At 45.3% G+C, this 24,202-nt stretch overlaps 5 non-coding genes and 1 pseudogene across 5 annotated transcripts; all 6 read left to right on the top strand.

Annotated features, from left to right (window-relative positions):
* Window positions 1-4,225: 4,225 nt before the first annotated feature.
* LOC135875312 (small nucleolar RNA U3) lies at window positions 4,226-4,346 on the top strand (annotated as a pseudogene).
* A 1,644-nt stretch (window positions 4,347-5,990) lies between these two features.
* LOC135875301 (small nucleolar RNA U3) lies at window positions 5,991-6,204 on the top strand. Its single transcript, XR_010561188.1, has one exon. It is a non-coding gene; the product is annotated as a small nucleolar RNA U3 (small nucleolar RNA).
* A 4,385-nt stretch (window positions 6,205-10,589) lies between these two features.
* On the top strand, window positions 10,590-10,803 carry LOC135875297 (small nucleolar RNA U3). Its single transcript, XR_010561185.1, has one exon. It is a non-coding gene; the product is annotated as a small nucleolar RNA U3 (small nucleolar RNA).
* Window positions 10,804-16,413: 5,610 nt separating this feature from the next.
* On the top strand, window positions 16,414-16,627 carry LOC135875307 (small nucleolar RNA U3). Its single transcript, XR_010561194.1, has one exon. It is a non-coding gene; the product is annotated as a small nucleolar RNA U3 (small nucleolar RNA).
* Window positions 16,628-18,407: 1,780 nt separating this feature from the next.
* LOC135875299 (small nucleolar RNA U3) lies at window positions 18,408-18,621 on the top strand. The gene has a single exon (XR_010561187.1). It is a non-coding gene; the product is annotated as a small nucleolar RNA U3 (small nucleolar RNA).
* A 3,641-nt stretch (window positions 18,622-22,262) lies between these two features.
* LOC135875305 (small nucleolar RNA U3) lies at window positions 22,263-22,475 on the top strand. Its single transcript, XR_010561192.1, has one exon. It is a non-coding gene; the product is annotated as a small nucleolar RNA U3 (small nucleolar RNA).
* Window positions 22,476-24,202: the final 1,727 nt, after the last annotated feature.

The following is a 24,202-nucleotide window of genomic DNA, read 5'->3' as shown; positions in this document are numbered from 1 at the left end:
TGCAAACTCAGACCCAGGTCTGAATCACGTCCCCTAACAGCTGTAGGCTTACCTGAAAGCAGCTAACAGAAGTGTTCTTGTCTTTAACACTCAGATGCCCAACTCCCAATGGGGTCCAAACCCCAAATAAATCTGTTTTACCCTGTATAAATTGTTCGCCCTCTATAACACTGATAAAGAGATAGGCACAGCTGTTTGCCCACCCAGGTATTAACACATACTCTGAGTTAATAAGTAAAAAGTGATTTCATTAAATACAGAAAGTAGGATTTAAGTGGTTCCAAGTAGTAACAGACAGAACAAAGTGAATTACTAAGTAAAATAAAATAAAACATGCAAATCTATGTCTAATACAGTAAGAAACTGAATACAGGTAAGATCCTCACCAGTTCCAGAATGCTTCCTTTTACAGACTAATCTCCTTTTAGTCTGGGTCCAGCAATCACTCACACCCCTTGCAGTCACTGTCCTTTGTTCCAGTTTCTTTCAGGTATCTTTGGGGGTGGAGAGGTTCTCTCTTTAGCCAGCTAAAGACAAAATGGAGGGGTCTCTCACGGGCTTAAATAGACTTTCTCTTGTGAGTGGAGACCCCTTCCTCTCTCCTATGCAAAGTCCAGCTACAAAATGGAGTTTTGGAGTCACCTGGGCAAGTCACATATCCACGCATGACTGAGTTCCTTACCAGCCAAGCCACATTCCTGGGAAAGCCTAGATGTGGATTGGTGTCTTCAAGTTCATTGTTGGCTTAAGTGTTTCTTGATTGGGAAAGAATAGTCTTTTCTCAGGAAGCTGACCAACTGCTTCACTACAGCCTACTTAGAATCAAACAAGTATGCAGCCAATATTTATAACTTCAAATACAAAAATGATACATGCATACAAATAGGATTAATAGATTCAGTAGATCATCACCTTTACAGAGATGTTACATGGCATATGTAGCATAAAACACATTCTAGTTATGTTATATATATATATGCATCCAAAAGCATATTTCTATAAAGCCTTATGGGTGGCACCGTCACACCTGCAAAGATCGTGGGATACCCCTACTTCCTTACCGCCAACAGGGAAGTGTACTGACAAATGAAACTACGTTCCTGTGCAAAGTTCTGAGTGCTTCTATTCTCATCCAGCCTCCAACTCCCTTGTTGTAATGGCAACTAAAGAGAGATTGTTTCATGGGAGATATAAGTCCATACCTAAGGCCAAGAGTCGAAGAGGTTGGATTTGATGGGGAGAAAAATTTATTTGATCTCATCCTTACAAATGAGCATTGCAAATCAGCAGGTGCTGTTCTCCCCATTCACAAAATCATACTTTGAGACTATAATCAAAGTCACAGACAAGTTGCCAAGAAGTCTTTGCTATCAGAACTGGACATGGGGATGCAGCTTCCAGAATTAATGTCTTTCCTCCTCCTCTCTTAAAGTTCCCGTGTGACCCTGGAATATGCTTCCTTTTCTTGTTGACAGTGCCATTCTGACAAGCCTCCATAGTCAAAACTGCCAAAGATATGTGCCAGGATCTGTTCACGTGGCAGCTACGGTGTGCTGCTGAGACTCTGCCCCTAAACCTCCCCTTCTTACTTCTCTGAGCCCATATGGCTGGGGTATGGGAAGGGCAGCATGGTGCCCTGGGTAGGGGATTTTCATCCACACTTCTGAGCCTGTGTAGAGCTGTTCCTTATACTTTCCACACCAACAAAGAGCCACATCATCCACATACCCAGTGCCCATATGTCAACAGTAAATATATGCAAAGGCTGCTGAGATTGGCATTAAGGCTTTGGGTTACAGAAAACTTTAATGCCAAACTCAGCAGTGACAAAATATATTTGCTGTTGATATCTGTGCCCTGGATATGTGCAGGATGAGCTCTTTGTGTGGGCAGTAGGAGTTGCTTGAATTTGGGGGATGGGGTGTGTTGCTGTGTCTATTGGAGCCAGAGGTGGAAGGGAGGTCCCTGCAGAGGAGGGAGTCTGTGGTGTGGTTCTCTTACTGTCATTATTTCCCTTTATGGGTTTGTGAGGGTGTGCTTTGCCCTTGAGTGATTTTTAAGAAACCTTTTGTTTATGGCAATGGTATCATTTGATTATAGGTTCAAATGCATTTTATTACTATTAATGCAAAGGGATAATAAATTATTATTCTTTGGGTGCTTGCTTATTCCATTCCAATGTAGGGGTGGGCTTGCCCTAAGCACTGCCGGCAGAAAGTTTTCCCTCAGTGGTATCCGTCGGGTCAGTCCTGCTGCCCCCTGGAGTTGCGCCCTCAGAGCGTTGGTATAAAGGGGCAAACACTTTTTACAAAGCAACATTCCATATGTCATCTTTCAATACTTTTCCTCAAAGAAAATCTGCACAACACCTTCAAAAGGCAAGCCTGGGAACTAAAATTAATAGCACTGTTAGACACCAAAAACCATGGACATAACAGGAACACTCTTTGAATGGCTTTTTGCAAAAATGTGTAACACACCACACTGACTGATACCCTGAAATGCTCACTTCAAGCCCTTTATGCTTAAACAATTAATCCTCAATCAACCAATTCATTACAAGTGACTGCCTCCAAGAAGCCTTACCACTTTTGGTTAAAAATCTGTCTAAATGTGTATTTAGCTCAAACCCTCTCCTGCCCACTCCGGAACTTAAGAAGACCTGTGTGCAGCTAAAAAAATCATTCCTTTCATCCAGAAGAGGTTGGTACAAGAAACAATATTACCTCACCCTCCTTGCTCCCTCATATCCTAGAAACAGTAGGATTAAAAAAACCTTAAAAATTTGTTGTTGTTCTCCTCTTTCTTATGAAAAATATTGACAGGGTTTATCTGGACTCTGGTCTGGTTCAAAAGAAAGCCTATGGCTATGTATGCTTGCTTTTAAGTCAAAGCTCTGGCGTGGTTGCCAGAAAAACTGGGAGCTCCTGCTCCCTGGAGAATGGTAATACTAGCCCACTGCTTCAGGAAAGACCACTCATTGGAGAGCCTGGCTCCCCACTGCTGACTTTCTCCAGTTTGGTCCCTGGAGCCAAAGAAACGTGCTCTGGGTGTCCAAAACTGCATAGGCTGTTGTTTCTAGAGAGCTCTTGGCTTGTCCAGCTAGAGGACTGTTGTCTTAGGCATTGCAGAGAAGGGAGCGGGGAGAAGATTGGTTGAGTGGCCTGTCTGTGTCTTCAGTTTATGCAAATGAAAGGGGATGGCTACTTTGAGCATCTTTGCTTTGTTAGGCAGCCTAGGGAAAGGGGCCATGGAGGGCAGAGTTGAGACCCAGGATCTGTTCACGTGGGGCTTCTCATAGTGCTTTCTCTCTTGTGAAGGCCAAATTGTAGCAACCACCAGTTAGAGGACAATGCCCCAGAATGGTCTGTGATTTGCAGGGTGGGTGTTAGTTAAGGCTATGCTTGTAGGGATTGTTTCTCTAGTTGGTGACTGGAGAAGAGTGGTTGTAAAAGTCTGGCCTTGCTAACCACAATGAGGAAGTATAGTATCTACACGGAACACATCACCGGTCACCGCCAATACCAAGAGTGAGCCGATTAGACCTCGCCCACCTGCAAGGGAGAAGGGACTCGCTAACCCCCCGCCCCCCTGCTGGGCCTGAGTCCTGAACCCACCCAACCTCACCGGCCGCTGCCAATTCCGAGAGCGAGCTGGGGAGACCTTGCCCACCCACAAGGGACCTATCAACCCCCCCCCCCCATCACTGGGCCTTACCCCCTGAGCCTCGAACCCACCCAACCCCACCGGCCGCCGCCAAGAGCGAGCCAGGGATACCTCACCCACCTACAAGGGGGAGGGGACCTTACCCCCTGAGCCCCAACCCCACCGGCCACCGCCGATAACGAGAGTGAGCCGAGGGGACCTTACCCACTGCAATGGGGAAGAGGCCTATATACCCCCCTCCCCGCTGGGCCTTATCTCTTGAGCCCTGAACCTACCCAACCTAACTGAATCCCACCACGTGAGGGTCGCCCCATCACCATTGCCCAGCCCACCTACTTGTACCCATGGCTATTTGTACCCCCTGTGTGGATGATTGACCCTCACCGCTTATCAACTGTGTCTTGCTCTCGCCCACCGCTTACCCCCCCCCATTGGAGACATTACAGTCTGTATGTATTATGTGGGCTGCCAACCCCAACATAACAACATCCCCCCCATACTCTGTATGTTCCCCCCAATGATCGACAATTGACTCTTTAAATCTTTTGTACCGTTTATTTTTAAATATTTCTTTCTAAGCATGATAAGGGTAGAGAGTGTTGTTCTGTGGCAGCTGCTTTCTGCTGTGGAAGAGTGTCTTGCTTTTCCTCCCAAGAGCAGGGGAAGGAAACACAGTCTGAGTGGTTAGCTTTGATCATGTTCTGTTGGGTGTGGAAAAAAAACTTGGGTGTGCCCACTGGGAGCTGTACTCCTTCTGGGTGTGGTGTGCTGAATTCTCAGCAGTGAAATGTTCCATCTGCTTTCAGGTGTTGTGTGACTGGGTGGTATCTATCAGCAGGCTTTAGAGAAGGGCTTTCTTTGTGCACATTACTGTGTCTCTATTATGTCCTTGCTCCTCATCTCTGCAATCAGCAGGTTTACCAGAAAAAGATTGTCTTTTATCTCTTGCTTCATCTATTTCATCTGAATAGCTATTTCTCCTTCCTTCACTTTGAAATCAACAAACAACAACCAAAGGCCAAGAATTGGAAGATCCAAAGCATCAGGGGACTCCTCAAAAATCAGACTAGATACCACATCTCCATCCATTCGTTGCATCAGTTTTGCTACTAAAGCATCATCATTATCTTTCAGATACTTACGAATCAGGTTGTCCGCATTAGGGAGGGTTTTTGCTGCTGGACACTATTGCTGCACAAAGTCACCAATAGTCCCCCCCAGCAATTAACAGTGATTGTCCAGCAAAACAAAGAGCATGCACAAATTTATTGACATGCTCGTGCTATGTCCTCTCTTTCATTAAAGCCCCACTGAAAGCTCCTAATATTGACTGTTTATCCCAAAGCTCACTTTCTTCTTTAAGCGTCTTGTGTTGCTTGCTTTTGACATGCTTCTTTATTCTGTCACTGCGAGCGCTGACCTCAATGCTGCCGTACTTGCAGCGCAATGCATCCTCTTCACTCCTGTCTTTACTTGTCTTGAAAAGTTCTAAGCACGGATTTTCTTGTTGGTACTCAGGTATAGATTTGCGTTTTTGATCCCAAATTTACCTTCTTAGCTTGTCTTTATCCGTGGGTGATTGATTGATTGATTAAATTCAGCGCCGTGCTAAAGGGACGCAAAGAAATAGGCGGGCAGCGTCTCCTTGTGGGCCAATCATACCATGATATTAACATTCTTTGATTTTTCCAATCTCCACCGTATGTGGGTGTTTTGTGTTTTACACTGCGAGACTCCTTCAGTCTCAGAACTTCAAGATGCAATTGCATAAGTGTTAGTGTTTACCAAAAATAAGTACCTGAAAAAAAAATATTGAGCTGTTTGATAAAATATTGAGTGGTTTTATGTCAACGCTCCTGCTCCCTGAAGAATAGTAAGACTGGCCCTCGGGTTCAGGAAACACCCCTCGTTGGAGAGCCCGGCTTCCCACCGCTGACTTTCTCCAGTTTGGTCTCTGGTACCAAAGAAACATGCTCTGGGTGTCCAAAACTGCATAGGCTGTTGTTTCTAGAGAGCTCTTGGCTTGTCCAGCTAGAGGATTGTTGTCTTAGGCATTACAGAGAAGGGAGCGGGGAGAAGATTGGTTGAGTGGCCTGTCTTGTCTTCAGTTTATGCAAATGAAAGGGGATGGCTACTTTGAGCATCTTTGCTTTGATAGGCAGCCTAGGGAAGGGGGGGCCACGGAGGGCAGAGTTGAGAGCCAGGATCTGTTCACGTGGAGCTTCTCGTAGTGCTCTCTCTCTTGTTAAGGCCAAATTGTAGCAACCACCAGTTAGAGGACAATGCCCCAGAATGGTCTGTGACTGGCAGGGTGGGTGTTAATTAAGGCTGTGCTTTTAGGGATCATTTCTTTAGTTGGTGACTGGAGAAGGGTGGTTGTAAAGGTCTGGCCTTGCTAACCACAATGAGGATCTGTAGTGTTTCTTTCTGAGCATGACAATGGTAGAGAGTGCTGTTCTGTGACAGCTGCTTTCTGCTGTGGAAGAGTGCTCTGTTCTTCTTGAGAAGAGCAGGGGAAAGAAACATAGTCTGAGTGGCTAGCTTTGAACTTGTTCTGTTGGGTATGAAAAAAAAGTTTGGGTGTGGTTACTGAGAGCTGTGCTCCTTGTGGGTTTGATGTTCTAAGTTCTCAGCAGTAAAATGTTCCATCTGCTTTCACGTGTTGCATGACTGGGTTGTATCTATCAGCAGGCTTTAGAGAAGGGCTTTCTTTGTGTGCGTTACTGTGTCTCCATTAAGTCCTTGCTCCTAGTCTTTGCAATCAGCAAGTTTACCATAAAAAGATTGTCTTTGATCTCTTACTTGTTCTACTTCATCTGAATAGCTATTTCTCCTTCCTTCACTGAGTCTGACAATGCTTCTCCCCATGGCACCTGCCAATTGTCCTCCACACTGGAAGAAATGGATGATGCTTCCCTGCTAACACCACTGGAGCCACTGGGGCTTGGGAAGATTTTGTCTGTTCCCGCATGGCAAAGCTGAGATTGCCAGGATCGTAACCAGTATTCCCACCGTTTTTGCTCTCAGAGAAGCCTAGAACATGTCCCCAACTCTAGGTTACACACTGCTGAGCGACTTTCATCCAAGTGAATAGCCATTAGAAATTGTAACAGGGATTATCTGGACTCTGGTCCGGTTCAAAGAAAAGCCTGTGGCTCTATAACCTTTGTTAGAGTTCCCTCCCCACTCTGAACTCGAGGGTACAGATGTGGGGACCCGCAAACTTAATTCTACCAGCTTAGGTTTAGAACTTCCCCAAGGCACACATTCCCCAGCTGCTGAAGGGTTCTGTCTTTTCAACTCCATAACAGCGAGGTCATGCTTCCTCTCTCTTTCCCTCTCCTCCTGAGCATGCTTCTGGTCCTCCATAGCTCTCTTGTGGGCAGCTTCTTCTCTGGCCACTTGTGCATTGTGGAAGCAAAAAAAGAACTGTGGATAGCTTTGGATCTGGAAGCAAGCCAGAAAGCATCTGTATTAATGCAATTTTCTAACTAATAAGGTAGAAGCCACTGAAACCTGGGCTGCCTATGAAACAAATACAAGGAAATATGGGGTAATTCCTCTGTTTTGCCTGAAATCAATAAGAGTATTTGTATATAAAGGAAATATTTTAAGCAATGACTGACTACCCAGAAGTGGTAGACCTCTGTTCTTTTGTCTTTCAGATCATCAGAGAAAACGAATGCCAGCTAAATAGCATTCAACATACTATGCGTTTACTGGCACAATAGGAATTATTTTTGTGTTCTATGGCCAAAATTGTTGTTAAAATTTGCATACCAACAGTCTTTGGAAGCAAGGACATGGAAGGTTAACCCACTCCCCATATTGCCCATGGGATCCTTCTGGCTACCTCAGATTTCTAGCCAGAGGGCTGGGGAGGGAGGAAAGCTATTGGACACCAGAGGTTGTACCGAGTGGACTCCTCAAAAGTGTGTGCTTGTCTGGTTTGTTGCTTCAAAGCTCTGTAATAAAGTTATTTTACTGAAAGGGTGTACATGGCATACATTAAATAATAAAACTAATGTACTGTATAATGGCAATGTGTATGTGTTCATTGTTGGGAAAAGGTGTATGAGTGAAGAGTGGAAGTTTCCTTTGTAGGTTAAAAAAAAGACAAGAAGGGGAGAAGAAAAAAAAAAAACAGAACGAGTTAACTGAAAAAAAATAGCTAGCAAGCTCAGTCCAAAGATAAGATGCTGGCCCCATCCAAGGACACTGCCCACAGCTAAGACTTGGCTGACAGCCAAGAAAAGGGGAGCCTGAATGTGCCCAAGCAACTATGAAATCTGTGCTTGTCTCTATCTGAGGGATTGGAGCACCTACCTACAAGATCTCTATCAAGCATTCTTAAAACTACAATACCCACCTACTGAAGTGAAAAAACAGATTGACAGAGCCAGACGAGTACCCAGAAGTCACCTCCTACAAGACAGGGCCAACAAAGAAAATAACAGAACACCACTAGCTGTCACCTTCAGCCCCCAACTAAAACCTCTCCAGCGCATCATCAGAGATCTACAACCTATCCTGAAAGATGATCCTTTACTCTCACAGATCTTGGGAGACAGACCTGTCCTCGCTTACAGACAACCCCCCAACCTAAAGCAAATACTCACCAGCAACCACACATCACTGAACAAAAACACTGACCCAGGAACCTATCCTTGTAACAAAGCCCGATGCCAACTCTGTCCACATATCTATTCAAGTGACATCATCATAGGGCCTAATCACATCAGCCATACCATCAGGGGCTCGTTCACCTGCACCTCTACCAATGTGATATATGCCATCATGTGCCAGCAATGCCCCTCTGCCATGTACATTGGCCAAACCGGACAGTCTCTACGCAAAAGAATTAATGGACACAAATCTGACATCAGGAATCATAATATTCAAAAACCAGTGGGAGAACACTTTAACCAGTCTGGCCATTCTATGACAGACCTGCGGGTGGCTATCTTAAAACAGAAAAACTTCAAAAACAGACTCCAACGAGAGACTGCTGAGCTGGAATTGATATGCAAACTGGACACAATCAACACAGGATTAAATAAAGACTGGGAATGGCTGAGCCATTACAAACATTGAATCTATCTCCCCTTGTAAGTATTTTCACACTTGCTTCTTATCAAACTGTCTGTACTGAGCCATCTTGATTATCACTTCAAAAGTTTTTTTTCTCTTACTTAATTGGCCTCTCAGAGTTGGTAAGACAACTCCCACCTGTTCATGCTCTCTGTATGTGTGTGTATATATATCTCCTCAATATATGTTTCACTCTATATGCATCCGAAGAAGTGGGTTGTAGCCCACGAAAGCTTATGCTCTAATAAATTTGTTAGTCTCTAAGGTGCCACAAGTACTCCTGTTCTTTTTGCGGATACAGACTAACACGGCTGCTACTCTGAAACCGTTCATCTGAATAGCTATTTCTCCTTCCTTCACTTTGAAATCAACAAACAATAACCAACGGCCAAGAATTGGAAGGTCCAAAGCATCAGGAGACTCCTCAATAATCAGACTAGATACCACATCTCCATCCATTCGTTGCCTCAGTTTTGTTACTAAAGCATCATCATTATCTTTCAGATACTTACGAATCAGGTTGTCCGCATTAGGGAGGGTTTTTGCTGCTGGACACTATTGCTGCACAAAGTCACCAATAGGACCCCCCAGCAATTAACAGTGATTGTCTGACGAAACAAAGAGCATGCACAAATTTATTGACACGCTTGTGCTATGTCCTCTCTTTCATTAAAGCCCCACTGAAAGCTCCTGATATTGACTGTTTATCCCAAAGCTCACTTTCTTCTTTAAGCTTCTGGTGTTGCTTGCTTTTGACATGCTCCTTTATTCTGTCATCGCGAGCGCTGACCTCAATCCTGCCATACTTGCAGTGCAATGCATCCTCTTCACTCCTGTCTTTACTTGTCTTGAAAAGTTCTAAGCACGGATTTTCTTGTTGGTACTCAGGCATAGATTTGCGTTTTCACCCCATGTTTAACTTCTTAGCTTATCTTTATCAGTGGGTTGGTGATTGATAGATTCATTGATTGATTAAATTCAGCACCGCACTAAACAGATGCAAAGAAATAGGCGGGCAGCATCTTCTTGTGGGCCAATCATACCGCGAATATTAACATTATTTGATTTTTCCAATCTCCACCGTATGTGGGTGCTTTGTGTTTTACACTGCGAGACTCCTTCAGTCTCAGAACTTCAAGATGCAATTGCATAAGTGTTAGTGTTTAACAAAAATAAGTACCTGAAAAAAGTATTGAGTGGTTTGATAAATGGGTGTAAATCAGTAAAACCTGAACTCCTTTAATTAATAAGCCTTGTAATTTATCAGTGAAAACTGATTAAAAAAAACCAAAACACCCTTAAAAATGCAGAATACTGGTTATGTCAACCTTTCCGGAGTGGTTCCCAAACATTTTTTATGTCAAAGCTCCTGCTCCTTGAAGAATGGTACAACTGGCCCTCAGGTTCAGGAAACACCCCCTGTTGGAGAGCCTGGCTCCCCTCTGACTTTCTCCAATTTGGTCACTGGTGCCAAAGAAACATGCTCTGGGTGTCCAAAACTGCATAGGCTGTCGTTTCTAGAGAGCTCTTGGCTTGTCCAGCTATAGAATTGTTGTCTTAGGCATTGCAGGAAGGGAGCTGGGAGAAAATGGGTGGTGTGGCCTGTCTCTGTCTTCAGTTTATGCAAATGAAAGGGGATGGCTACTTTGAGCATTTTTGCTTTGATAGGCAGCCTAGGGAAGGGGGCCATGGAGGGCAGAGTTGAGAGCCAGGATCTGTTCGCTTGGGGCTTCTTGTAGTGCTCTCTCTCTTGTGAAGGCCAAACTGTAGCAACCATCAGTTAGAGGACAATGCGCCCGAATGGTCTTTGACTGGCAGGGTGGGTGTTTGTTAAGGCTATGCTTTCAAGGATCATTTCTCTAGTTGGTGACTGGAGAAGGGTGGTTGTAAAAGTCTGTCCTTGCTAACCACGATGAGGATCTGTAGTGTTTCTTTCTGAGCATGACAATAGCAGAGAGTGCTGTTCTGTGACAGCTGCTTTCTGCTGTGGAAGAGTGCTCTGTTCTTCCTCAGAAGAGTAGGGGAAGGAAACACAGTCTGAGTGGCTAGCTTTGAGATTGTTCTGTTGGGTGTAAAAATTTTTTTGGGTGGGGCTACTAGGAGCTGTATTCCTTGTGGGTTTGGTGTGCTGAGTTGTCAGCAGTGAAATACTCCATCTGCTTTCAGGTGTTGTGTGACTGGGCAGTATCTATCAGCAGGCTTTAGAGAACGGCTTTCATTGTGCGTGTTACTGTGTCTCCATTACATCTGTGCTTCTCACCTATGCAATCAGCAGGTTTACCATAAAAAGATTCTCTTTGATTTCTTACTTCTTCTACTTAATCTTAATAGCTATTTCTCCTTCCTTCACTGAGTCTGATAATACTTCTCCCCATGGCACCTGCGAATTGTCCTCCACGCTGGAACAAATGGATGACGCTTCCCTGCTAACATCACCGGAGCCACTGGTGCTTGGGAAGATTTTGTCTGTTCCCACGTGGCAAAGCTGAGATTGGCAGGATAGTAGCCAATATTCCCACCATTCTTGCTCTCTGAGAAGCCTAGAACATGTCCCCAACTCTAGGTTACACACTCCTGAGCGACTTTCATCCAGGTGTATAGCCATTAGAAATTGTAACCGGGATTATCTGGACTCTGTTCCGGTTCAAAGAAAAGCTTATGGCTCTATAACCTTTGTTTGGGTTCCCTCCCCACTCTGAACTCTAGGGTACAGATGTGGGGACCCGCATGAAAGACCCCCTAAGCTTATTTCTACCAGCTTAGGTTAAAAACTTCTCCAAGGCACACATTCTTCCTTGTCCTTGGACAGAATGCTGCTACCACCAACTGAGTTAGACAAAGATTCAGGAAAAGGACCACTTGGAGTCCCTGTTTCCCCCAAATATCCCCCCATATCCCTTCACCCCTTTCCTGGGGAGGCTTGAGAGTAACGAAGGTGAGCACAGGCCAGACCCTTGGGTTTTTGGGACACTAAAAATCAGGATGGAAGGTAAGTTTACAGGGTAATAAGAGTTAAAAGACAGAGGATTTCCCTCTAGGCAAAACTTTAAAGTTACAAAAAACCAGGAATAAACCTCCCTCTTAGCATAGGGAAAATTTACAAGCTAAAACAAAAAGATACTCTAACACATTTCCTCGCTATTACTTACTTTTTCTGTAATATTAGATGTATCATTTTAGTAGGAGCTGGATTATTTGCTTGGTCTCTCCCTTTGTCTCCCGAGAGAACACCCACAGACCACAAAACAAAGCCTTCTCCCCACCCCGCCCAGATTTGAAAGTATCTTCTTTCCCCATTGGTCCTTCCAGTCAGGTGCCAACCAGGTTATCTGAGTTTCTCAATCCTTTACAGGTAAAGGAGGGATTTTATGTTACCCATAGCTGTATGTTTATGACAACCTTGTTTTTAAGTAGTGGTCTGTGTTTTTATTTGTAAAAAGAAAATCTGGGGATTTTTCAGTGTTTATTTTCCAAACCTTCAAACCAGCATGGAATCAGGATAAATATGAAAAAATTAAAACATTGTGAAAAATTGTGGGGGGCGGGGATGGAAAACCTTTTGCAATATAAACATTTTATTACAGTATAATGGAAACTTTCTTTTAATGTACAAAGGTATATTTTGTGTCTCTCAGAGCTAGTAGTTTTTCCATAATCCTGGTTTGCGTACGCTCGGGTAATTTTCTTCAGGGTATCCTCGCTCAAGTTGAGCCTCATGCTGGCTTGGAGGTAGTCCAACTTTGAAAATATGCACTCTGCATCAATAGATAAGGGGGTACACTCAAAGCTCACCGTGCCTCTTTGCTGAAGTTGGGAAGTGTGTCTTGATGACTGTTCCAAAAAGTCAGCACATCCAGTTTTGCATTGTCAGGGATAGGCAAGTTCATGTAAGTAGCAAATTCCCCTTTCAGAGTTGAAAGTTCATCTTTAGTGGCAAATAGTTGAACCACTCTGGCATAACGGCTGCAGTCTGCTGCAAAATTCACCTTGAAGAAGGGGGTGAAACACCTGGAAGAGGACATTCCAAAAAGAATCGTCGGCACCAAACACTTTGGAGTTCAGATTACGGGTCACGGTCCTCTCCCATTTCTCGCTGAGCATTGTATGGAAGTTTTTGAATGCTTTTTTGGTTTTCTTGTGTTCCAGGGTCAGAAGGATTTCCAGAAACAGCTGGGTTTTCTTGCTGTATGCTTCTCCTTCAGCTTTTGTGATCAATTCAGTTGAGATTTTAGTTGTCGGTATCCATTACACATCTGTATTGGCAAACATGTTGGCAGTAGTCAGAGAAAACTCCAGTGTTTTCTGTGTGTCACACAGCGATTCCAAGTTTTCAACAATGAACATTACCTTGGTGCGCAGAATCTGGCAGTCATTCTGGCTACTTGCCAGTCTCTTCAGAGTTTCTGCTTGAGAACCTACAAACTCAGGATGATCTAGGAGACGCATTAGCACATTCGAGGCGTTATTTACATGACAGGCAGGAAAATACAAGCTCCTCTACCCACGTGGCACAACAGGGGGGCCTCTGCACTCATCTCGCACTATGTAAAACAAGGCCTTCAAATTGTTCGCATGCTTGAAAATGGCCCTGAATCCAATGATGCAAGATGTAACTTCGTTCATTTCCTCTGTAGCAGTAGATGCTGACAGCGGAACATTAATCAGATGAGCAGGCAGCAGCTCCGGCTTCTGATTGAATTTAACGTCCCGGGGAAACTTATCCATGTAGGATGCAGAATTTGTGTTAGTTGTGGCCAGTATAGCTGGTACATCTCAAACATGTTAGTTATGGCTGCGGCGAGAAAACAGTTGTGAGCAAAGGGGACGAATGTCACCTCTGCACAAAAGAATGAGGGTTTATTCACTTTGAAATCAACAAACAAAAACCAACGGCCAAGAATTGGAAGGTCCAAAGATCAGGAGACGCCTCAAAAATCAAACTAGACACCACATCTCCATCCATTCGTTGCATCAGTTTTACTACTAAAGAATCATCATTATCTTTCAGATACTTACAAATCGGGTTGTCCGCATTAGGAAGGGTTTTTGCTGCTAGACACTATTGCTGCACAAAGTCACCAATAGCCCCCCCCCCCCACAGCAATTAACAGTGATTGTCTGACGAAACAAAGAGCATGCACAAATTCATTGACATGCTCGTACTATGTCCTCTCTTTCATTAAAGCCCCACTGAAAGCTCCTGATATTGACTGTTTATCCCAAAGTTCACTTTCTTCTTTAAGCTTCTGGTGTTGCTTGTGTAACCCTTCTGCCCATCTAAGTTGGCAGCAACAAGGGCCGGGTTCTGTAGCTAGGGGGTCCGTTTCAATAACGCAATGCAAAACCAGCTCAAGCCCCCACCCAGTGACCTGGGACAATTACATACCACCCCCCGGGTGCCTCTAGGAGGCAATACTTCCCCTCTCGCAAGCACGGAGTCTGAGTGTAGCAGAAAATGTTTAATAACATGAGGTAAACGACATCAGCATTAAATTGGAAAAAACACCACAAACATGATTCATAACACAAACCATGAGCAAAAAAAACCCACCCCAGCAAACTGGGCTGTGTCCTTTCCCTTTGGTTCTTGAATCCAGCAACCCAAAAATCACCCAGAGTCCCCAAAGTCCAACACCCCCAAAGTCTCTTGGGTCCAGCAACCACCCAACATCCCAAAAGTCCAACAACCCCCAAAGTCTCTTGGGTCCAGCAACCACCCAACGTCCCAAAAGTCCAACAACCCCCAAAGTCTCTGTCCCTGGTCAGTGCAGCCCCAGAGTAAAAGGGGGGGCACGCAGGGTGTTAAGGGGCACCTTACGTGATCCGAGGCTGGACGGCCATCTGTTTCTCCATGGGGGTTCCGTCGCAGCCTTTACCACAAGCCAGTCCACTTCCTGCCATCCCACAAACTGCTCCGCTCTACAAGCTGCTCCACTCTGCTCACCGATCTGTGAGCCGCTCCAGCCGTCCCCACAAACAGCTCCGCTCGTCGTTCCTCAGGCCACTCCAACCAGCCCCGCAAGGCTCCGTGCCGCTCCTCTAGTCGTCCCCACAAATTGCTCTGCCAGCTGCTTAGCAATATAGCTTCAGGCTCCCCCACCAGTTAACACAGCACTCAGTGATCTCAGCTTTTAATAACTTTAGTTATTTTGTGATTTTAGCTCTTTTGTGATTTCAGCTCATAGTAGGGAAGCCCCAGTGCTAGTGCACCATTGGCCCAAAATGAATTCAGCTCAGCAGCCTGTAACTAGACTCCTAATGGAATCAAAGTTAGCTCTGACATTCAACAGTGAAGAAAGAAGACAGTGCAATTGGTGTTTCAATCCCTCAGAAAAGGCCCATAACATCAGCTATAAATACCTGTCCCCATCCTCTCTCCATTCACTGGGTGTTGTAACCCATGCCCCTTGTCAAGCAAGTGCTACTTAGGTAATGGTGAAAGACTCACTCAGTCCTTCTGTCATACAACAGTTCCACTGGCCTTGATTCACAGAATCAGGGTAACAAAACTTTATTCTTCCTGCCCCAATAACAGAGAAACTGGGGATCCCACACCAGCCAAAGTAACCACTTTCAGTTGCTGTTTTTTCATGCCAGGCGAGTGGGTGTGCCTATGCAAACAAGATCAGCCCCTGGAGTTCTTTTCCACACTCGCCATAATTCACCACCAGATGTCAGGGTAGAGCTCATCCTGACTCTGCTTACACTTGCTTTTGACATGCTCCTTTATTCTGTCATCGCGAGCACTGACCTCAATGCTGCCATACTTGCAGCGCAATGCATCCTCTTCACTCCTGTCTTTACTTGTCTTGAAAAGTTCTAAGCATGGATTTTCTTGTTGGTACTCAGGCATAGATTTGCGTTTTTGATCCCATATTTATCTTCTTAGCTTGTCTTTATCCGTGGGTGATTGATTGATTGATTAAATTCAGCGCCTTGGTAAAGGGACGCAAAGCAATAGGCGGGGAGCGTCTCCTTGTGGGCCAATCATACCATGATATTAACATTCTTTGATTTTTCCAATCTCCACCGTATGTGGGTGTTTTGTGTTTTACACTGCGAGACTCCTTCAGTCTCAGAACTTCAAGATGCAATTGCATAAGTGTTAGTGTTTACCAAAAATATGTATCTGAAAAAAATATTGAGTGGTTTGATAAAATATTGAGTGGTTTTATGTCAACGCTCCTGCTCCCTGAAGAATGGTATGACTGGCCCTCGGGTTCAGGAAACACCCCTCGTAGGAGAGCCCGGCTCCCCACCACTGACTTTCTCCAGTTTGGTCTCTGGTGCCAAAGAAATGTGCTCTGGGTGTCCAAAACTGCATAGGCTGTCGTTTCTAGAGAGCTCTTGGCTTGGCCAGCTAGAGGATTGTTGTCTTAGGCATTGCAGAGAAGGGAGCGGGGAGAAGATGAGTTGAGTGGCCTGTCTCTGTCTTCAGTTTATGCAAATGAAAGGGGATGGCTACTTTGAGCATCTTTGCTTTGATAGGCAGCCTAGGGAAGGGGGCCATGGAGGGCAGAGTTGAGAGCCAGGATCTGTTCGCTTGGGGCTTCTTGTAGTGCTCTCTGTCTTGTGAAGGCCAAATTGTAGCAACCACCAGTTAGAGGACAATGCCCCAGAATGGTCTGTGACTTGCAGGGGGGGGGGGTATTAGTTAAGGCTATGCTTTTAGGGATTGTTTCTCTAGTTGGTGATTGGAGAAGGGTAGATTTAAAAGCCTGGCCTTGCTAACCACAATGAGGAACTGTAGTGTTTCTTTCTGAGCATGACAATAGCAGAAAATGCTGTTCTATGACTGCTGCTTTTTGCTGTGGAAGAGTGTCTTGCTTTTCCACAAAAGAGCAGAGGAAAGAAACATAGTCTGAGTGGTTAGTTTTGTTCGTGTTCTGTTAGGTATGAAAAAAAGCTTGGGTGTGGCAGCTGAAAGCTCTGCTCCTTGTGGGTTTGATATACTGAATTCTCAGCAGTGAAATGCTCCATCTGCTTTCAGATGTTGTGTGACTGGGTAATATCTATCAGCGGGCTTTAGACAAGGGCTTTCTTTGTGTACATTACTGGGTCTCTATTATGTCCTTGCTCCTCATCTCTGCAATCAGCAGGTTTACCAGAAAAAGATTGTCTTTTATCTCTTGTGTGTTCTACTTCATCTGAATAGCTATTTCTCCTTCCTTCACTTTGAAATTAACAAACGATAACTAACGGCCAAGAATTGGAAGGTCCAAAGCATCAGGGGACTCCTCAAAAATCAGACTAGATACCACATCTCCATCCATTCGTTGCATCAGTTTTGCTACTGAAGCATCATCATTATCTTTCAGATACTTGCAAATCAGGTTGTCCGCATTAGGGAGGGTTTTTGCTGCTGGACACTATTGCTGTACAAAGTCACCAATAGGCCCCCCCAGCAATTAACAGTGATTGTCCGATGAAACAAAGAGCATGCATAAATTCATTGACACGCTCGTGCTATGTCCTCTCTTTCATTAAAGCCCCACTGAAAGCTCCTGATATTGACTGTTTATCCCAAAGCTCACTTTCTTCTTTAAGCTTCTGGTGTTGCTTGCTTTTGACATGCTTCTTTATTCTGTCATGGCGAGTGCTGACCTCAATGCTGCCGTACTTGCAGTGCAATGCATCCTCTTCACTCCTGTCTTTACTTGTCTTGAAAAGTTCTAAGAATGGATTTTCTTGATGGTACTCAGGCATAGATTTGTGTTTTCGCCCCATGTTTACTTTCTTATCTTATCTTTACCAGTGTGTGGGTGCGTGGGTGACTGGTTGATTGATTGATTAAATTCAGCGCCACACTAAACAGATGCAAAGAAATAGGCAGGCAGCGTTTCCTTGTGGGCCAATCATACCGCAAATATTAACATTATTTGATTTTTCCAATCTCCACCGTGTGTGCGTGTTTTGTGTTTTACACTGTGAGACTCCTTCAATCTCAGAACTTCAATACACAATTGCATAAAGTCTGAGTGTTTTACAAAAATAAGTACCTGAAAAAAGTATTGAGTGGTTTGATAAATGGGTGTAAATCAGTAAAACCTGAACTTCTTTAATTAATAAGCCTTGTAATTTATCAGTGAAAACTGATTAAAAAAACCAAAACACCCTTAAAAATGCAGAATACTGGTTATGTCAACCCTTCCGGAGTGGTTCCCAAACATTTTTTATATCAAAGCTCCTGCTCCTTGAAGAATGGTACAACTGGCCCTCAGGTTCAGGAAACACCTCCTGTTGGAGAGCCTGGCTCCCCTCTGACTTTCTCCAATTTGGTCACTGGTGCCAAAGAAACGTGCTCTGGGTGTCCAAAACTGCCTAAGCTGTCGTTTCTAGAGAGCTCTTGGCTTGGCCAGTTAGAGAATTGTTGTCTTAGGCATTGCAGGAAGGGAGCTGGGAGAAAATGGGTGGTGTGGCCTGTCTCTGTCTTCAGTTTATGCAAATGAAAGGAGATGGCTACTTTGAGCACCTTTGCTTTGATAGGCAGCCTAGGGAAGGGGGACATGGTGGGCAGAGTTGAGAGCCAGGATCTGTTCACGTGGGGCTTCTCGTAATGCTCTCTCTCTTGTGAAGGCCAAATTGTAGCACCCACCAGTTAGAGGACAATGCGCTGGAATGGTCTTTGACTGGCAGGGTGGGTGTGGGTTAAGGCTATGCTTTTAGGGATCATTTCTCTAGTTGGTGACTGGAGAAGGGTGGTTGTAAAAGCCTGGCCTTGCTAACTACGATGAGGATCTGTAGTGTTTCTTTCTGAGCATGACAATGGTAGAGAGTGCTGTTCTGTGACAGCTGCTTTCTGCTGTGGAAGAGTGTCTTGTTCTTCCTGAGAAGAGCAGGGGAAGGAAACACAGTCTGAGTGGCTAGCTTTGAACTTGTCCTGTTGGGTGTAAAAAAAATTTTGGGTGGGGCTACTAGGAGCTGTATTCCTTGTGGGTTTGGTATGCTGAGCTGTCAGCAGTGAAATACTCCATCTGCTTTCAGGTGTTGTGTGACTGGGCAGTATCTATCAGCAGGCTTTAGAGAAGGGCTTTCTTTGTGCACGTTACTGTGTCTCCATTAAATCCTTGCTCCTCATCTGTGCAATCAGCAGGTTTACATTAAAAAGATTCTCTTTGATCTCTTGGTTGTTATACTTAATCTGAATAGCTATTTCTCTTTCCTTCACTGAGTCTGACAATACTTCTCCCCATGGCACCTGCGAATTGTCCTCCACGCTGGAACAAATGGATGACGCTTCCCTGCTAACACCACCGGAGCCACTGTTGCTTGGGAAGATTTTGTCTGTTCCCACGTGGCAAAGCTGAGATCGGCAGGATAGTAGCCAGTATTCCCACCATTCTTGCTCTCTGAGAAGCCTAGAACATGTCCCCAACTCTAGGTTACACACTCCTGAGCGACTTTCATCCAGGTGTATAGCCATTAGAAATTGTAACGGGGATTATCTGGACTCTGGTCCGGTTCAAAGAAAAGCCTATGGCTCTATAACCTTTGTTTGGGTTCCCTCCCCACTCTGAACTCTAGGGTACAGATGTGGGGACCCGCATGAAAGACCCCCTAAGCTTAATTCTACCAGCTTAGGTTAAAAACTTCCCCAAGGCACAAATTCTTCCTTGTGCTTGGACAGTATGCTGCCACCACCAACTGAGTTAGACAAAGATTCAGGAAAAGGACCACTTGGAGTTCCTGTTTCCCCCAAATATCCCCCCCAAGTCCCTTCACCCCTTTCCTGGGGAGGCTTGAGAGTAACCAACGTGAGCACAGGCCAGACCCTTGGGCTTTTGTGACACTAAAAATCAGGATGGAAGGTAAGTTTACAGGGTAATAAGAGTTAAAAGACAGAGGATTTCCTTCTAGGCAAAACTTTAAAGTTACAAAACAACAGGAATAAACCTCCCTCTTAGCATAGGGAAAGTTCACAAGCTAATACAAAAGATACTCTAACACATTTCCTTGCTATTACTTACTATTTCTGTAATATTAGATGTATCATTTTAGTAGGAGCTGGATTACTTGCTTGGTCTCTCCCTTTGTCTCCCAAGAGAACACCCACAGAGCAGAAAACAAAGCCTCCCCCGCCCAGATTTGAAAGTATCTTCTTTCCCCGTTGGTCCTTCTGGTTAGGTGCCAACCAGGTTATCTGAGCTTCTTAACCCTTTACAGGTAAAGGAGAGATTTTATGCTACCCTTAGCTGTATGTTTATGACACGGCCCCCAAATCATAGACAGTGCTGGACAGCCTGCTTCACACTGGCTGTGATTTCTTCCTAGAGCTCTAGGAGAAAACAGAATTAATAAGACACATGCACCTCTAGATGTGCTATTGATTATATAAAAACTAACAATATTTTTTACATTTCAAGGATGATTTTAATTAGTTGATTCTGGGAAACTTTTACGGGAGAGTGCATCAGCCACTTTGTTAGAAGTTTCCGAAATGTGTTGTACTTTAAAATTAAAATCTTGGAGAGCTAAACTTCACCAAAGAAGTTTTTTGTTATTGTCCTTGAGGGTATGAAGCCACTTCAACACAGCATGGTTGGTTTGCAGGTGGAAACGCCGTCCCCACACTTATGGGCGTAGCTTTTTCAGCACGTACACAATGGCGTAGCGTTCCTTTTCGCTGATTGACCAGTGGCTTTCCCTCTCAGACAGTTTTTTGCTGAGAAACACGACAGGATGGAATTTTTGATCCGGTCCTTCCTGCATTAAAACTGCTTCCACACCACGCTCGGCCCCATCTGTGGTTACTAGGAACGGTTTGTCAAAGTCTGGGGCCCTTAGCACAGGGTTAGACATGAGTGTCGCTTTAAGCTAGTTAAAGGCCTTCTGACACTCTTCAGTCCACTGAGCTGCATTTGGCTGTTTCTTTTTGGTTAGGTCTGTCAGTGGGGCGGCGATTTGGCTGTAGTGAGGTACAAATCGCCTGTAATATCCGGCCAAGCCTAAGAAGGATTGGACCTGTATTTTTGTCTTTGGGACAGGCCACTTTTGGATAGCAGTCACTTTGGCCTGTAGGGGGTTGATAGTTCCTTGACCCACCTGGTGTCCAAGGTAAGTCACTCTGTTTAGGCCTATTTGACACTTTTTAGCCTTACCCGTTAGTCCTGCCTCCCTTATGCGCTTGAAGACTTCTTGCAGATGCTCCAGGTGTTCTGGCCATGAATCAGAAAAAATGGCCACATTATCAAGGTAGGCGACTGCAGAGTCTCCCAATCCTGCTAGGAGACCATCTACAAGTTTCTGGAAGGTGGTGTGTGCATTTCGCAGCCCGAAAAGGAGCACATTACATTCATACAGCCCTGCATGGGTGATGAAGGCTGACCTTTCCTTGGCAGGTTCATCTAGCGGTACTTGCCAGTACCCCTTGGTTAAGTCTAAGGTAGAGATGAACTGGGCACGTCCCAGTTTCTCCAATAGCTCATCTGTGCGTGGCATGGGATAGTTGTCTGGGCGAGTTACAGCATTTAGCTTACGGTAGTCCACGCAAAAGCGTATCTCCCCATCTGGTTTGGGAACTAGAACCACTGGAGATGCCCATGCACTGTTAGAGGGGCGGATTACACCCATCTTTAGCATGTCTTGGATCTCCCGTTCTATAGCGGTTTTGGCTTGAGGAGACACCCAGTAATGTTGCGCTCTAATTGGGTGAGCATTACCTGTGTCAATGGAGTGGTATGCCCGTTCGGTCCGTCCTGGGGTGGCTGAGAACATCGGCACAAAGCTGGTGCACAGCTCCTTTATCTGCTGTTGCTGTATACATTCAAAGGTCATGGAGAGGTTCACCTCTTCCACGCCACCATCACTTTTCCCTTCATAGTAGACATCTTCAAGACACTCAGTGTCATCTCCTCCCTGGGCTGTAAACTGACAAACCTTTAATTCTCTGGAACAAAAGGGCTTTAGAGAATTAACATAGTACACTTTAGGCTTGAGGTTTGAGGTGGGGGGTGCTATGAGATAGTTAACATCTCCCAGGCGCTCTTGGACCGTAAATGACCCATCCTACGATGCTTCCATCTTATGGGCCTGGAGCGTCTTCAAGACCATGACCTGGTCCCCTACTTTGAAGGAACGCTCTCTGGCATGTTTATCATACCAGGCTTTTTGCTCTTCCTGAGCACCTTTTAGGTTTTTCTCTAGCAAGGGCTAAAGAGGTTCAGAGGCTGTTTTGTAGGTTGATTACAAAGTCCAGTATGTTAGTTCCTGCAGAAGGCGTAAACCCCTCCCATTGCTGCTTCACCAACTGTAATGGCCCCTTAACCTCGCGGCCATACACAAGTTCAAGTGGTGAAAACCCTAAACTGGGATGTGGTACAGCCCTGTAGGCAAAGAGCAACTGCTGCAACACTAGGTCCCAATCATTGGAGTGCTCATTTACGAATTTACATATCATGGCCCCCAAAGTTCCATTAAACTTCTCTTGTGAAGGCCAAATTGTAGCACCCACCAGTTAGAGGACAATGCGCTGGAATGGTCTTTGACTGGCAGGGTGGGTGTGGGTTAAGGCTATGCTTTTAGGGATCATTTCTCTAGTTGGTGACCGGAGAAGGGTGGCTGTAAAAGTCTGGCCTTGCTAACCACGATGAGGATCTGTAGTGTTTCTTTCTGAGCATGACATGGTAGAGAGTGCTGTTCTGTGACCGCTGCTTTCTGCTGTGGAAGAGTGTCTTGTTCTTCCTGAGAAGAGCAGGGGAAGGAAACACAGTCTGAGTGGCTAGCTTTGAACTTGTCCTGTTGGGTGTAAAAAAAAATTTTGGGTGGGGCTACTAGGAGCTGTATTCCTTGTGGGTTTGGTATGCTGAGCTGTCAGCAGCGAAATACTCCATCTGCTTTCAGGTGTTGTGTGACTGGGCAGTATCTATCAGCAGGCTTTAGAGAAGGGCTTTCTTTGTGCACGTTACTGTGTCTCCATTACATCCTTGCTCCTCATTTGTGCAATCAGCAGGTTTACCATAAAAAGATCCTCTTTGATCTCTTGCTCGTTCTACTTCATCTCAATAGCTATTTCTCCTTCCTTTGCTGAGTCTGACAATACTTCTCCCCATCAGGAGCCGCGCCAGAGTTTTTGGCGCCCTAGGCATGGGTCCTTCCACGCTCCCGGTCGTCGTCAGCAATTCTGCGGCGGGGGTTCCTTCCACGCTCCCGGTCTTGGGGCACTTCGGCGGCGGGTCCTGGAGCGAGTGAAGGACCCGCCGCAGAATTGCCGCCGAACACCTGGAGCGCAGAGGGACCCCCTGCCGCCGAATTGCCGCCGAGGGTGGCAAAATGCCACCCCCCCAAATCCTGGTGCCCATGGCGACCGCCTAGGTCGCCTAAATGGAAGCGCCGGTCCTGATCCCCATGGCACCTGCCAATTGTCCTCCACACTGGAACAACTGGATGACGCTTCCCTGCTAACACTGCCGGAGCCACTGGCGCTTGGGAAGATTTTGTCTCTTCCCGCGTGGCAAAGCTGAGATCGGCAGGATAGTAGCCAGTATTCCCACCATTCTTGCTCTCTGAGAGGCCTAGAATATGTCCCCAACTCTAGGTTACACACTGCTGAGCTACAAAAGAATGAGGCTTTATTCACTTTGAAATCAACATACAAAAACCAATGGCCAAGATTTGGAAGGTCCAAAGCATCAGGAGACTCCTCAAAAATCAGACTAGACATCGGAGCTCCATTAACTCTTTCCATCATTTATCTATGAAAGCATTGTCACTGGCTTTCAGATACTTACTTTTATTCCCAGGGATTTTGCCAGCATTCCTGAGAATTTCTAGGGCCCGCTAATTCCTACCGCCTAGTGTTTTCATGAAGCTCTTCTTTGGCAATAGTTATAAGAAATATGTAGGCAACAGAGAGCGTAATTAGCCTGATTAATGATCTATTTTTAGGGCATCTATACTTGCCATGTTGTGTACCTCATTCAGAAGTCTCTAGAAAAGAGGATTCAGTCTCTTTGCTGATACAGACACCAGTAAGGATGAGTGAACACTACTCACTCAGATATGTAAACAGGGTCTGCATGAGCTCTCCTGCCTGAAGGGACTAAACACCATCTGACCCTTGTTTTCTCCACTGTGAAATAACAGAGCAGATTAAGAATTTTGTTATATGTCCTAGAGCTGAAATCACCGATAATCAGTAACCTGCCTTGGGACAGTGTCTCTGATACAAGAAACTGTGCATTAGGAGTGAGATGCTAACAGCTGAAATCAGTGAGAGCTGTGTTAAGCGGTGGGACCTCAAGACATCCCAGAGTGGCAGGCAGAGCAGGTCAGCGAGCGGAGTGGTGAGTAAGGGCTCTGATAGCAGAGCAAGCCAGGTGCTTCCCACCCCAGCCAGGGTGGGAGGTGAACTCTGCAGCTACATCTCTGAACTCTGGGTCTGCACTGACAGAGGACGACAACTGTGAGTGGGGTGCAACGAAGGGAGGGGCGTGTTAAAGAAACGTTT

This window comes from Emys orbicularis, chromosome 2 (assembly GCF_028017835.1).
Source record: "Emys orbicularis isolate rEmyOrb1 chromosome 2, rEmyOrb1.hap1, whole genome shotgun sequence".
NCBI lineage: Eukaryota > Metazoa > Chordata > Testudines > Emydidae > Emys > Emys orbicularis.
The sequence above is the reverse complement of the archived record's forward strand: the minus strand, read 5'-3'. Positions and strand labels throughout refer to the sequence as shown.